At 36.9% G+C, this 14,065-nt stretch overlaps 1 non-coding gene across 1 annotated transcript; it reads left to right on the forward strand.

Moving 5' to 3' along the window:
- The first annotated feature begins 2,307 nt into the window (after positions 1-2,307).
- On the forward strand, positions 2,308-2,413 carry LOC114913562 (small nucleolar RNA R71). Its single transcript, XR_003799501.1, has one exon. It is a non-coding gene; the product is annotated as a small nucleolar RNA R71 (small nucleolar RNA).
- Positions 2,414-14,065: the final 11,652 nt, after the last annotated feature.

Here is a 14,065-nt window from a genome sequence, read left to right on the forward strand (position 1 = left end):
TCCTGGCCTCGCGCGACCCACTGCCAGACGGTTACAGATGTCACTATCAGTCTACTGCCCCCTTTTCGTCTATAAAAGGGGACCCAGATACGTTATTCTATAAGCTCTATTTTCTATCCCAAAACTCTGCTAAAATTTCCATTCGAGCACTCCATTCTTGTTGAGGCAGAGAACTGACTTGAGCATCGGAGAGTCTTGCCGGAGCAACCCCACCTCCGGCTTAGACTTCTTTTGCAGGTCCCGACGGCGACCGCGACTCCCTCGACTTCAGCTTCTCCGACGCAAGCAGATTTTTGCACCAACAAGTCCTAAGAATATATACTTGAGTGTGACAGAAAGTAGCTTCAATTCTAGAGCAGATGGTGATTCTAACAAGAAAACTATTAGAGTGCTAGATATAGCGAATAATTGCTCATATTTTATAGTCCATGCATGGTAGGGTAGTTTTGGAGTAGGGTGTATCTAATAAGGCATTCAATTCGTCAACATATACATCTATATCAAAGTCATCTACCTCGAAATGAGCCAGACAGGTGTGTAAGGGGTCTTGAGAAAGAATTATGGGAGTAGGTTCCTCCATGATATCCTCAAGTACATCTACATCAAAACAACTATCAGTTTGTAGCCTTTAAGAAGTATTGAACACATTTAATCTCAACTTCTTATTTCCAAAAGAGATGTCCATGACTCCTATCCTACAATTGATATATGCATTAGTTGCAGCTAGAAAGGGTCAACTTGAAATGATCAAAATTTGTCTATGGTTACTATCAAGTTTCATGTCAAGGATAAGAAAATCAACTAGAAAGTAAAACTCATCTATCTTGACTAGAATATCTTTGATCATCTCACGTGGTACCTTAATAGATCTATTAGTTAGTTGTAAAGTAACAGAGATGGTTTTCAATTCGTCCAATTCAAAATGTTCATATACTAAGTTAGGAAGAAGATTAATATTTACCTCCAAATCTAGAAGTGCTTTTTCAATATGAAGGTCCCTTATAACACAGAAAATGATAGGGACAACTATCCTTAAGTTTAGGAGGGGTAGTGTGTTAAAAAATTGGACTAGCTTATTTGGTAAGACAAACTTTTGTTAAGATTTATGATCTGGATTTGTATTTCTGCATACATAAATTCTTCAAAAATTTGGTATAAGCTGGGACCTATTTGATTGCATCTAGAAGGAGGAGATTAATCTGAACTTGTTCGAACAATTCCATCATTTTATCTATCTTTTTTCTCTTCTTATTAAAAAAAATAGGAGATTCTAGAGCACTTAAAAATGGGACCTTAGACAGATGAAGAAGTGCTGACAAAGTTGCTTCATCCCTCAATTTTGGGTCCTCCTTATCTTTGAGCAATTCTGGCTTAGTCAAAGTTTTATTTTTGATCTCATTAGTTTTGCTAGGTTGCTCTATGACCTTTCCATTTTTGAGAGTCATAATAGATTTGGCATATTCTGAAAAAGTTTTAGGGGCATTGAAACTCTCAGACATATATTATCCCTTTGAGTTACTCTCAGGTTGATTAGGTAACTTTCCTCCTTTCCTATTGAATGCAGTAGCTAGCTGGCTGATTTAAGTCTCTAGCTTGGCTATGGATTGAGTATGGGAGTGAAGGATTTAGGTGTTGTTTTCTAACCCTTTCAATGCTCGTAAAACCTTCTCTTCAAAAGCCAAATTGTGGGTAATTAGAGCAGATTGAGGAACATTTTGAAACTATGGATAGGGCATATACCTATAAGTCGCATCTGGGTGACTTGGTCTTTGCATAGCCGGATTACCCACTGGATGTGATTTTCATGAAAAGTTTGGGTGGTTTCTCCAACCTAGATTGTAAATATCAAAAAAGGGATTATTACCTGATCTATAAATAGTTTGGGTTTGGGCTTGCTGAATTTGTTCTTGTACAAATTCAAAAAATTGAGGTATGGTTGGGCATTCACACATAAAGTGGATGTGACTCGAATATAAAGCACAAACATCTTGAGCAGAAAAGGATGGAGCAGAAGAATGTCCGATATTTAGTAAATGATCTAGTTTTTAGGATAACTCATCTACTTTACTATGGATATCTATAGAATTTTCAACTTTATAGATTCTACCTCTCTTTTAGGCAAACATGGGTTTATCTCTACAAGAGGTAGACATGTGATGCAAGAAATTTTTACTAAGGGTTTCAAATAATTGCCATGCCTCATCCTCAATTTTTAGCATAAATGTCTCTCCACATGAGGCGTCGATCACTTATCGATATTTCTTGAATAATCCATCATAGAAAAACTTAACTAATTGTCATTTAGGGACTACATGGTATGGGCACTTACGAATGATGTCCTTATGTCTCTCTCATATTTTATAGAATAGTTCTCCATCTATTTGGAAAAAACTAGTGATAACTTTTCTAATTTGATTGGTTTTTCTATTGAAAAGTATTTCTTGAGAAATTCTCTTTGAAGTTGGTCCTAGGTTGAAATGGTCACTAAGTCTAATGAATTTAGTCAATGTTTGGCCTTATCTTTGAGTGAAAGAAAAATAATTTCAATCTAAGAGCATCATCAAAAAAATTTTGGATTTTAATAGTGGAGTAGATCTTAAGAAATTCATCTAAATATTCGTATGGATCATCATTACTAAGTCCATAAAAAAAAGACAGTATTTGAATGACACTTGACTTAATCTCATATTGGGAGACCTCTACAAGAGGCACCTGAATATAAAGAGAATATATGTATGAGGATGGAGTAAAATACTCCTTCAATTGAAGAAGAAGGTTAGCTTCACCACATGTAGCCATTTTCCTAGAACGGATAGTTTTGATAGTCTTTTTAATTTCTTCGTCTAATGATTGTATTACTGATTGTAAAGATCGATGACCCAGTATGCAACCAAGAGTTTTAGATCAAAAGAATCCTATTTTTTTTATGATTTTAATTGCAAACAAGTTTCAAACAAAAGATAAACTCTAGCTAAGATTTAGCTTAAATCTAGATAACTCCTAACTATTCAAAGTTTATCTTCAAGCCCTCTAAGTTCAAAGTTAACCAACCAAATTGGTCAGTTAAGTATAAGATTGGTTGAAGGCACCCCGTGCTTTTACAATAGTCTTAATTAAATAACCACTACTTTTCAGGATTGTAAATCCCTGAACCACTTAGACACCAATCGATTGATCAATTCCAAATCTTATCCAACTTTTAGGTTCTCTTATCCTAATGAGCTCGAATTCCTTAGGGACTAATATCTAATTGATTTTAGTTAGGGTTAGGTCAATGCAAAATGAAAGGAACTTATTTATGGGTCAAAGAAGGGTGATGAAATTCCGACCTTATCTTGTGTTAGGATTTGTGCTCTTAAGATTGATTTGAGAATGATATGCAACAAACAAGATGTCCAAACAAATAATTTTTTTTTCTTATTTTTGTTTCTAATGTCACTATTGTTGGATTAGGTGGTTTCATGCATATAATTTCAAAAGATCTTTGAATTAAACAGCAGAAATAAATCTAGATTAAGCATTTTAATCTAAACATGTATTATATCTGATCTACAAACCATCTAATAATGGATCTTCAATATAAACATAATCATGCATCTAAAATCTGATCTAATATTTAATCTACCAAGAGAAGATTCGATCTCCATACCTTTGTGCGGATCAATCTACACCATAGCCGATGATCATGGATATCTGAGTTTCTTAAGCCGTACAAGCATCCGACTTCTATAGATATCCATACGAGGTCTTGATCTGATCAGAGACTTCTTGATCTCATCGGGATACTAGCTCTCTTGCAGAGATCGCTTTTTGATAGTTGATATAGATTCTTCTTCATTTCTCTCAGATCCTCTCAGAGATGAAGAAGAATAGGAGGAAGAAGATGAGGTGGCAAAAGAAAACTTTGAGAAAACTCTTTTTCCTCTCTTCCCAAAACCCACATAACCAAGAGGCTATGTCCAGATGTCTTATGCCCCCTTCTCTTTCTCTCTTATTTTCACGGTGAAATCAGATTTCACTTATGTGCCACACCCCTTATTTCTCTCCTTTTATTTTGGCATCTAAGGGGAGTAGATAAGGATCAATCCTTGTCAAATAAGAACTTTGAATTCAAATTGAAATGATCCTTATCCACAAAAGGAAAGAGGGGGCGTTGAGAGGGGGGAGGAGTGGGTTTCTTCAAACTAAAACAAGGAGTGCAAGAATTATTTTGGCATGGTCTCTATGAGCATCATCATGGGGCGGTGCTAGGGAGAGAGAGTCTCAGTCCAATGGGACTCTCAAGGTGCTCAATAAAGCCCTAACCAAATCAGATTTGGTTGCATCCAAGGAGAGGTCAAACCCTAGTCCAACTAGGAACCCAATCCTTCTTAATTAGATTCTAATCCAATTAGAAAATTAGTTGACCCAAGTCCAAATCAAATAAGGAATTGGTCTCCCTTACAATTGGGTTATCTCATAACTTAATTAGACTTGATCTAATTAAATCCAAACCAAATTGAATCCAATTCAATTAATTAAACTTGATTCAAAACCTATTGCTCAATCAGATTGAGCTAAATAGCAATCCAATTGCTAAATAATTCTCCTATAAATCACCACTTCTTGATAAATTTTTTTGTTGTAACTTTTACATTGAATTAATCATCAATCATATTGACGATTAGATTCAAGTATGATTCATAATCACCAATCAATATCTGATTAGTCAAAAATCTCTATTGTATGTGACTTCATAGGTTCTATTTTGTCTGGTAGTGAGATTGTTAGGATTTGATGCCTCAAGATTCAGCCCATATTGAGCCCACAGTGAGGTTCGCGGTGAGAAATGGAGTCCAACAAGATCAAGAACACCCAAAACGGAGCTCGGATAGAGGAGATACGAGCTTTTGAAGTCGGCACGAGATTCGAGGTGGCGGAGGACCACCGGCGACCGACGGCGGACGGCAGCGGCACAGTCGCAGGCGGCGGCGCATGGGATGCGCAACCCAGGCCCACACGGGACGTGCGACCCACGCGGGCGGGCGCGCAGCCCAGTCCGCACGCAGGCGCGGCCCAGGCCCGCGCGCACGGGCCGACCCAGGCCCAGGCGGCCTGCTGGCCCTTTGCCCCGGTCCATCATAGACCGGGCGGTCCACGGCTGGGCCTATGGACCGCATGGGCGTTTCCCACGCGTTTCGCATGGTCCACGGCACTATTCCATGGACCGATCACGATCGGAGGGCGTGGGTTGATCTATTTTTTGATCCGACAGTTCAGAATCTGATTTAGGTTGATTAAGGACTCTAAAACCTAATCTAATTAGGTTTTAACCCTTTAAAATGGTATGTGGACGAACAGTAAGGTGAGTGGTTCGGGATTTCTCGTCGTACAGAGCCGTACGAACCCGAGAGGGGAGAGAGAGGTGAAAGCGCTGAGAGAGAAGGAGCAGGAGGCTCCTGGACAGCGGTCGCCAGGCACTTCAAGGGTTCAGGGGGTCTTCCAAGAGAGAAAGAGCTTTTGTGAGGGAAACTTCTAGTGAGAGAGAATTGGGTGTACAAGGGTTGAGGGTGAGGTCTCCTCTTGTAAATTTTTTTTTTCATAGTGAAGTCTGCATGCCCCGTGGAGGCGATCCCTTTTGTGGCTGATCCACGTATTTTGATTATTTTTCTTTTTATTTTATTTCTTCTTTCTTCCTGCTGCATCGCATGGTACTGAAAGGATCTTGGAAGGTGGTGTCCTGGCCAGACATCCATCCAACAGAGATATACCATGATCTCCATCATAATATCATTGAAACTCCTTTAGGATCATCGATCATCAAGATAATACTCGATGAGTCTCATAATCCACCAGTGACACCAAGCAGTATATAGTGACAATCCAACAGAATAGAAGTATTAAACTTTTAGGTGTAATTATCATGTGATTCAGTTCTTCTATCATGAGTTCTGATTCGATGGAGGTCATGAAAAGCTCGTCAAACTCCAACGTCAGTTATATGCAAGATTGACTCGACTCGAGTTCATTTGTGAATCCTATAAAAAAAATTTTCAATATTCACACTTGCTTCAGCTAAAGACTTCCTAAACTCAATCTTGCAAATCATATAGGAATATTTTTTTTTCTACTAAGATCGATAGATTTCATCTAGGTGCATCCTACTTCTAACAGTGTACACCACAAGGATCTGAATGGCTAGGAGATCAAGTGTATGTACAGCCAAACTATGGTAGCCTCAATGCGAATAGCCGATGCATCATAGGTCAAAGGATCATTCACACCACTGCAGTATTGAGCAAACCATTGATAGGTGTATAGACATCTAAGTAGTTTCTTGTGTTGATCATGCTCAGTATAAGTTGCTTTCTAGCAACCACCTGCACTCTCATCCCAGTGTCTTCACACTATAGACTCAAAACTTATCTATCTAAAAAGAAAGTGATCCGTGAACTGATCTAACTGGATCAATCACTATCCTCCATGATGATCTCTCGATCAAGAGCTTTTAGGAATTAACCATCAATAATATATGTCTCAAATTCTCAACACCTTAAGAATATATATTATCATCTGTTAATCCCTTAGATGAATCATGGACACATAAACATGATTGAAATAAAATATTATCTTTTTATTAATAAATAATTTTTTTTAAAAAAAATTGTATGAATCAGTAGAGGGTCTAGATACTTAGACAAATCTAGATATTGATTGATCCTATAAGATGTCCTAAACTTGTGACTTTAGAATATTTTCATAATTTTTCTGTCATTAATTATACATGATTTCTATGTTTAACTCTGATCATGTAAAGATGTAATTGTTGTACAAGAAGATATTAAGCAAAATATCTTGATTTTAGATTCATAGATTGAGGAGCTCATCAATTTCTGTATTTAGATCAGTCATCGATAAAAGTAAGAATTCCTATACATGATCACCATTATACATACTACTTTTATTGTTAGATTTGTATCTTTGATTTTATATCGTTGAATTCATATTGATGGATTATTATGTTGAAATACTATTATTTCTCATATGATTTTTTAATGTACATATATTATGTATTAATATGTATATATGCTGGTGATTGATGATATGATTATATAGATATAACATATCTATTTTGATCACACTGTAAATCAAAATTGATTTAATAAAATTAACATATAATAATTAAATAAAAAAGATATATTTTGGACTAGCCTCATCATGTGGAACAGCCCACCAGAAGCTTATGCCTGGGACAGCCTGCCAGAAGCTTATGCCTGGGACAGTCCCTACAGGCTTATATGTGGATCAGTCGGTCAGAAGCTCATACTTGGGACAGCCCATCAGGAGCTTATGCCTGAGACAGTCCCCACGGATTTTCATACATAGGACAGCCAACCAGGATCTCATGCCTGGGACAGCCTTGATGGGCTTATGAGTGAAAATTTGATCGGATAGAGAATGAAGTATAGTCTTGATTAGTCTATAGCCAGAAAGAAAAAAGATTAAAGATCATGTGATTATGAAAAGAGAAATAGAGGACAAGATATGAAACTAATACTGAATAAAGGTGTTTCATCTGTTAACATATGATGATGCATCTCTTTTGACAAAATAGATAATTTATGGATATTTACAGTATTCTAGATATTGAACATGAGATTTTATGTTTTATTACTTATTCTTATTTTTAGATTATATTATTATATTGATGTAATATGTGAAATTCTTACTCGGCTGTAAGGCTCACACCTCTTAATTTTTTTTTCTCAGAATTGCAGGATGCTCATAATTTGCTATGGTATGAATTTGCGAGTGAGCGGATGCATAGATAGAGTGTCATTGATACCTGATCAGAAGATTAAAAGAATTTAAATTATAATTATGTAAGTTTTATTAATTATTATTAAAATTAGACATTATGGATGTTGAGGTTGTAATGAATTATTTTAGGCCTTCCATATTCTTCAGGACTTGCCCTAAAGAGTGTGTGGTCATCACGTATTCGACCCGAGTGTTGGGTTCGGAGCGTGATAGAATGGTATTAGAGCTTAAGTTTAAGAACATTAGGGACTGTGACATAGGTTATATCAAAACTTTGGATTATAATCATTGGAGTATGGTAGAAGGATATCAAACCTTAGATTATGACTACTAAGAATGGTGACAGAATGGTATCAGAGCTTAGGTTATGATCATTTGGGGACTATAATATAAGTGATTAGGATATGATCTCTAGGAACTATGAGTTAATGGATACTAAACATAAAGTTATGTTTATTAAGGATTGTGATTGAGGTGATTCATGGGATTTGGATTATAATGGATAACTAGTATCTTGGGATATAAATTGAGAGATTGATAAATTTACGGTCTTATTATTTTGAAAGTTATATAACAAATCATAGAAATTGGAAAGATTTAGATCAGAGTGTACAGTGGAAGCATAGTAGTTTAAATCATTTAAATTTGATCGAAAGATTGGTTCTAACTCGAAGGGTGTTAAGATAGAGGATTAAAATTTTGAGTGAAGAGGGATATTTAAGAGCTTTAGGATAAGATAAGAGTTTGTGCCTTCAAGGTTTCGAGTTTACAACATACTAATTTCGAGGATGAAGTTATTTTAAGGGGGAGAGAATGTAATAACCCATTCCCAAAAAAAAAATCTGAAAGAAGACTCCTAACAGGAGTCTTCTAAAAGAAGACTCCTAACAGGAGTCTTCTTCTTCCTCCCCTTACTCGATTAGGAGAGGGTCTCTTAGGGTAAATAAGAACCCTAGGAAGAGTCCTATAAAACCCTTCCTTCCTCATCCATGGTCGGCCACAACGAGCACCAATTTTTCCCTCTTCTTTCCTCGGATTTTCTTGTTGAAGCTGCGACATCCTCTTTGTATTTGCCTCAAATCCTCATCGGAGAAGCTGTCAGAGCCTGAGGTAAGCCCTGCCCCTCTTTTCTCTCTTTCTTCCCCTCCTTCTCATGCCATTGCATACAACCATCGGCCATCGGACTCATCGAAAATGCCACCAAAAAGCAACGTTCTATTTTTTCTATTTTAACCGAGTCTTTTTCTCATCTTTCTGGCCACTGACGCCACCACCCATGGTGCTGCACCCCTGGACCATAACCCTTAGCCTCCCCATATCCTCCACAGTGAGGTCATGATCGCTGACGAACGGTCAACGACCAAAAATGAAGAAAAATCCCACGTGCCCTATTTTTCCACGCCTTTTTTTTGATTTCTCACCAGGCGATCCTCGCCACCGGCTGTCTCTTGTCCCACTGCCGTCGACCACTACTGTCGGACCTCTAGCCGTACTGTTGCACCTCGTCGGAGCATGAACCACCAAACCTCCCCCTTATGTCCCTTCTCTGTTCGGCCAGGGAAAGAAAGAAGAAAAAAAGAGAAAGAAGAGAAAAGAAAGAAGAAAAGAAGAAGAGAAGAAAAAGAAGAAAAAGAAAAAAAGAAAAATAAAAAGAGAAAGGATTTTTTCTCTCTCTCTCTCTTTCTTTCTTTAAGATCTTTCTACTCTCTCTCCTTCTCTTTCTAACTGCATCACAGACCTTAGAACAAACTTGAGATGAAAATAAGATGACTTGAAATCACTTCAAAATTCGTACAGTAGGTTGAATCCCAGCTTAGTCTTTATTCAAAAATTATAGCATCTGATCATAGTTAATCCATATTGAGTCACCTTGATATGACCTCTGATGATTTCGATCATGATTGCCTCATCTGAAGGATACGAAGATTCTCTCTCTACTTTCTCTCTATTTTCTCTCTATAAAATTTTATCTCTCTTCATGATTTTTTTCTCTCTAGAAATCTTATGAATTAGTAGAGGATCTAGATACTTGACAAATCTAGATATTGGTTGATCCTAGGAGATATCCTAAATTTGTGACTTTAGGATATTTTCATAATTTTTTGTCCTTAATTATACATGATTTCTATGTTTAACCCTGATCGTATAGAGATGTAATTGTTGTATAAGAAGATATCGAGCAAAATATCTTGATTTCGAATTCGTAGATTGAGGAGCTCATTAATTTCTGTATTTAGATCAGTCACCGGTAAAGATAAAATTTTTTATACATGATCACCATTATATATACTATTTTTATTATTGAATTTGTATCTTTAGTTTTATATCGTTGAATTCGTATTGATGGATTATCATGTTGAGATACTATTGTTTCTCGTATGATTTTTCAATGTATATATATTGTGTGTTAATATGTATATATGCCGGTGATTAATGATATGATTATATAGATATAACAAATCTATTTTGATCATACTGTAAATCAGAACTGATTTGGTGAAATCAATATATAATAATTAAATAAAAAAGATATGGTTTGGACTAGCCTCGTCATGTAGAACAGTCCGTCAAGAGCTTATGCCTGAGACAGCTTGTCAGGAGCTTATGCTCGGGACAGCCCCCACAGATTTATATATGGATCAGCTGGTCAGAAGCTCATGCCTGGGATAGCTCGCTAGGAGCTTATGCCTGGGACAACCTCTATGGATTTTCATACGTGGGACAACCAACCAGAAGTTCATACTTGGGACAGCCTTGATGGGCTTATGAGTGAAAATTTGATCGGATGGAGACTAAGGTATAGTCTTGATTAGTCCAGAGCTAGAAAGAAAAAAATTAAAGTCTTGTGATTTTGAAAAGAGAAATAGAGGACAAGATATGAAACTAATATTGAATAAAAGTGTTTCATCTGTTAATATATGATGATGCATCTCTTTTGACAAAATAGATAATTTATGGATGTTTACAGTATTCTGGATATTAAACATAAAATTTTATATTTTATTTCTTATTCTTATTTTCAGATTATATTATTATATTGGTGTGATATGCAGTATTTTTACTGGGTTGTAAAACTCACACCCCTCTATTTTTTTTTTCTCAGAATTACAGGATACTCATAATTTACTATGGTATGGATTTGTGAGTGAGCAGATATATAAATAGAGTATCATTGATATCTGATCAGAACATTGAAAAAATTTAAATTATAATTATGTAAATTTTATTAATTATTATTGAATTAGATATTATGGATGTTAATGTTGTAATGAATTATTTTAGGCTTTGAATATTGTTTAGAGCTTGTCCTAAAGAGTATGCGGCCATCACGTATTCGATCCGAATATTAGGTTCGAGACGTGATAGGTACATTGCAGATTTTCTCTTCTTGCCAAGTCTAATCAATATGTGCAAATATAACTTAGGAATCTTCTTGCAGATTTCCTGCAAGACCTGGCACCATGAGAGAGAGAGAGAGAGAGAGAGAGAGAGATTTTAGATCACATTTTATGCACCTTTTATTTCTGTAGAAGCAAATTTTACACCTTTTATTTCTGGCAGGTTTTATTGGGAATGTTATCTTCCGAACCATATTAAAAAGGAAACAAAAAAAAAAAAAAGTGTTGGAGCAGCACTAGCCCTTGTTGTCGGTCTTCCATCGTTTGCAGGGAATCCATCAATTTATTTTTAGGAGATAAGTCTTCGTATTGTATGGCCATTTGGTTAACAAAAAGAGTGAGAGATAGAATGCGAGTTCTCATGGAAGCAGGAGGCGGCCATCGGCAGACATGTCAACGAGTGGGACAAGGACCACCACGGTTCCCTGGGTTGTGGGTGCAGCCCGAAGGCCCCGAAGGTGTCACCGGACCTCTCAGCACCTCCAGAATGATCCCACCGTCCTTCGCACCCCACTTTCCTTCCAAAGGCCTTGCAGACGCCAAAAATGGATTCAAGCTCGAAATCACCAGAAGGAGAAGCAACAGTTTTCCGGAGCAAAGACCCATCGCTATAAGAACTGGACTCTGATGAGTACCTCGTTTGTGGAATTTAAATGGCGGATGTGTGACCGTGGAATATGGGAGAAAGGTAGCGAAAGGCATCTAGCACTTTATATAGCTAGAAAATTTTCCATCCTTTACCAGTCAGCGTTTGTCTCTCAAAAAGACTGGACGCCGTAAACGTACGGCTTAAGCCAGCCGAGGGCGAGGATGATGACGAGCCGGGATCCACGAGGTTATGACATTTTATTTCATTGGAGCAGCTTGAGTTCGAGAGAGAGGCGCCTCCCGTGGGTTGAGAGGACCAGTAAAACATGGACTGAGTTGCAGGATTGAACCATTCCAGATAAATTAATCAACTGGTCATGGTCATGTTTAAGATCTGCTGAATTTGGTCCATTAAAAGTATGGGAGCAAGATTGGTAATCTCCTTTGCATTTGTTTAACCCTTTTTCAACTTGACTGAATTAATAGATGCACGAATGTTCACTCTTTCTTAGTGATTGTAATTCAATTGGAGAGAAAAGGAATTTCCTCAACCCATTCAAGTGGAATCTATCAGAAAAAAAAAAAAAAAAAAAGAATTACTAAAGTAAGACTTAAGTTCTCTTTTCTCTTTCATTGATTTATTTATATTAATTGGTGGTAAGGTCTGCTTAATTCAAGTTGGATTTTTTTTCTATTTCTAATAAGATTCTCTTTCATAAAATAAATATGATTATTAGAAATAAACTTGAAAATACTAAAATTTTTCAAGAGATACATCTTGACTTTTATATTAATTCTGTCTCCTGTTACTCCAAATGATTCTTCTTGAATTGGAAGATCTGCTCGATCAAATTTTTTACATAAAAAAGAAAACTTTCGATTTGACTAGCTTATTTCAGGCCCTAAATAATGGAATTGAATTTGAATTCTTGGGCACCACCTCATAAAATATAGGGCGTCACTTGTAGATCTTGAAAAGTTGTCTAAATTTTTTTTGAAAGTTAATTAGATATGATATGATCAAGTTTTAACCTCCAAAAATCTCTCTTACGACTCGATTTTCTGATACGATAGATCTCACTTTTAGATTCTATCTAGCACTGTCGTTGGTTGCCAAATTGGCTCATAAGGATTCTTCTATATCACATGGAGTATATATATAGTTCTTACTTTTCTTTTATATATATATATATATATATATATATAGCGAGAGAGAGAGAGATTGTATGTATATCATCTCTCTTTATTTTCCTTAAGACGCGTCCCCACCCCTTTCCTCTGACTATAGTTCCCCAACTTTTCTGAGAGCCACACACAACAGTCCAAAAATTAAGGTGCTATAATAGAGGCCACGCATGATAGAATCAAAAAAAAAAAAAAAAAACCAACGAGCATTTGAAGAACTAAAAAAGTTATCTCAGTTCGCCATCACTTTTTGGCCTGAGGCCGACTCAGAAAATAGAACTAATCTAATTTTAGAACCCGATCTAGCTCCACAGATCCTTTAAATGGTTCGGATTGGATTTATACGGATTGGGTCACAGGTCAACTTGATCCATTTGCACCCTTAGGCTCAGTTTTGTAGGGCTCCTACATTGTAGGAATGGGTACATTATAGATTCTCTTCTTGCCAAGCCTAGCCAATATATGCTAATATAACTTAGGAGTCTTCTTGCAGATTTCCTGCAAGACCTGCGTATGTGTGAGCATGATGCAGAAAGAGAGATTTTAGATCACATTTTATACACCTTTTATTTCTCAAGAAGCAAATTTTACATGCCTTTAATTTTGTGTTGCATAACAGTATATCTTGGGAATGTTGACATCCCAACCATATTAAAAAGGAAACAAAAAAAAAAGGTGTTAGAGCAGCACCAGCCCTTGTTGTCGGTCTTCCATCGTTTGCAGGGAAACCATCAATTTATTTTTAGGAGAATTGTCTTCTTGTTGGATATCCATTTGGTTAATATAAAGAGTGAGAGATAGCATGCGAGTTCCCATGTAAGGCCATTGGCAGACATGTCAACGAGTGGGACAAGGACCACCATGGTTCTCTGGGTTGTGGGTGCAGCTCGAAGGCCCCGAAGGTGTCACCGGACCTCTCAGCACCTCCAGAATGAGCCCACCGTCCTTCACACCCCACTCTCCTTCCAAAGGCCTCGCAGATGCCAAAAATGGATTCAAGCTCGAAATCACCAGAAGGAGAAGCAACAGTTTTTTGGAGCAAAGGCCCATCGTTGCAAGAACTGGACTCTTGAGTACGTTGTTTTTGGAATTTA

The sequence above is a fragment of the Elaeis guineensis genome, chromosome 3 (genome assembly GCF_000442705.2).
Source record: "Elaeis guineensis isolate ETL-2024a chromosome 3, EG11, whole genome shotgun sequence".
NCBI classification, from domain to species: Eukaryota; Viridiplantae; Streptophyta; class Magnoliopsida; order Arecales; family Arecaceae; genus Elaeis; species Elaeis guineensis.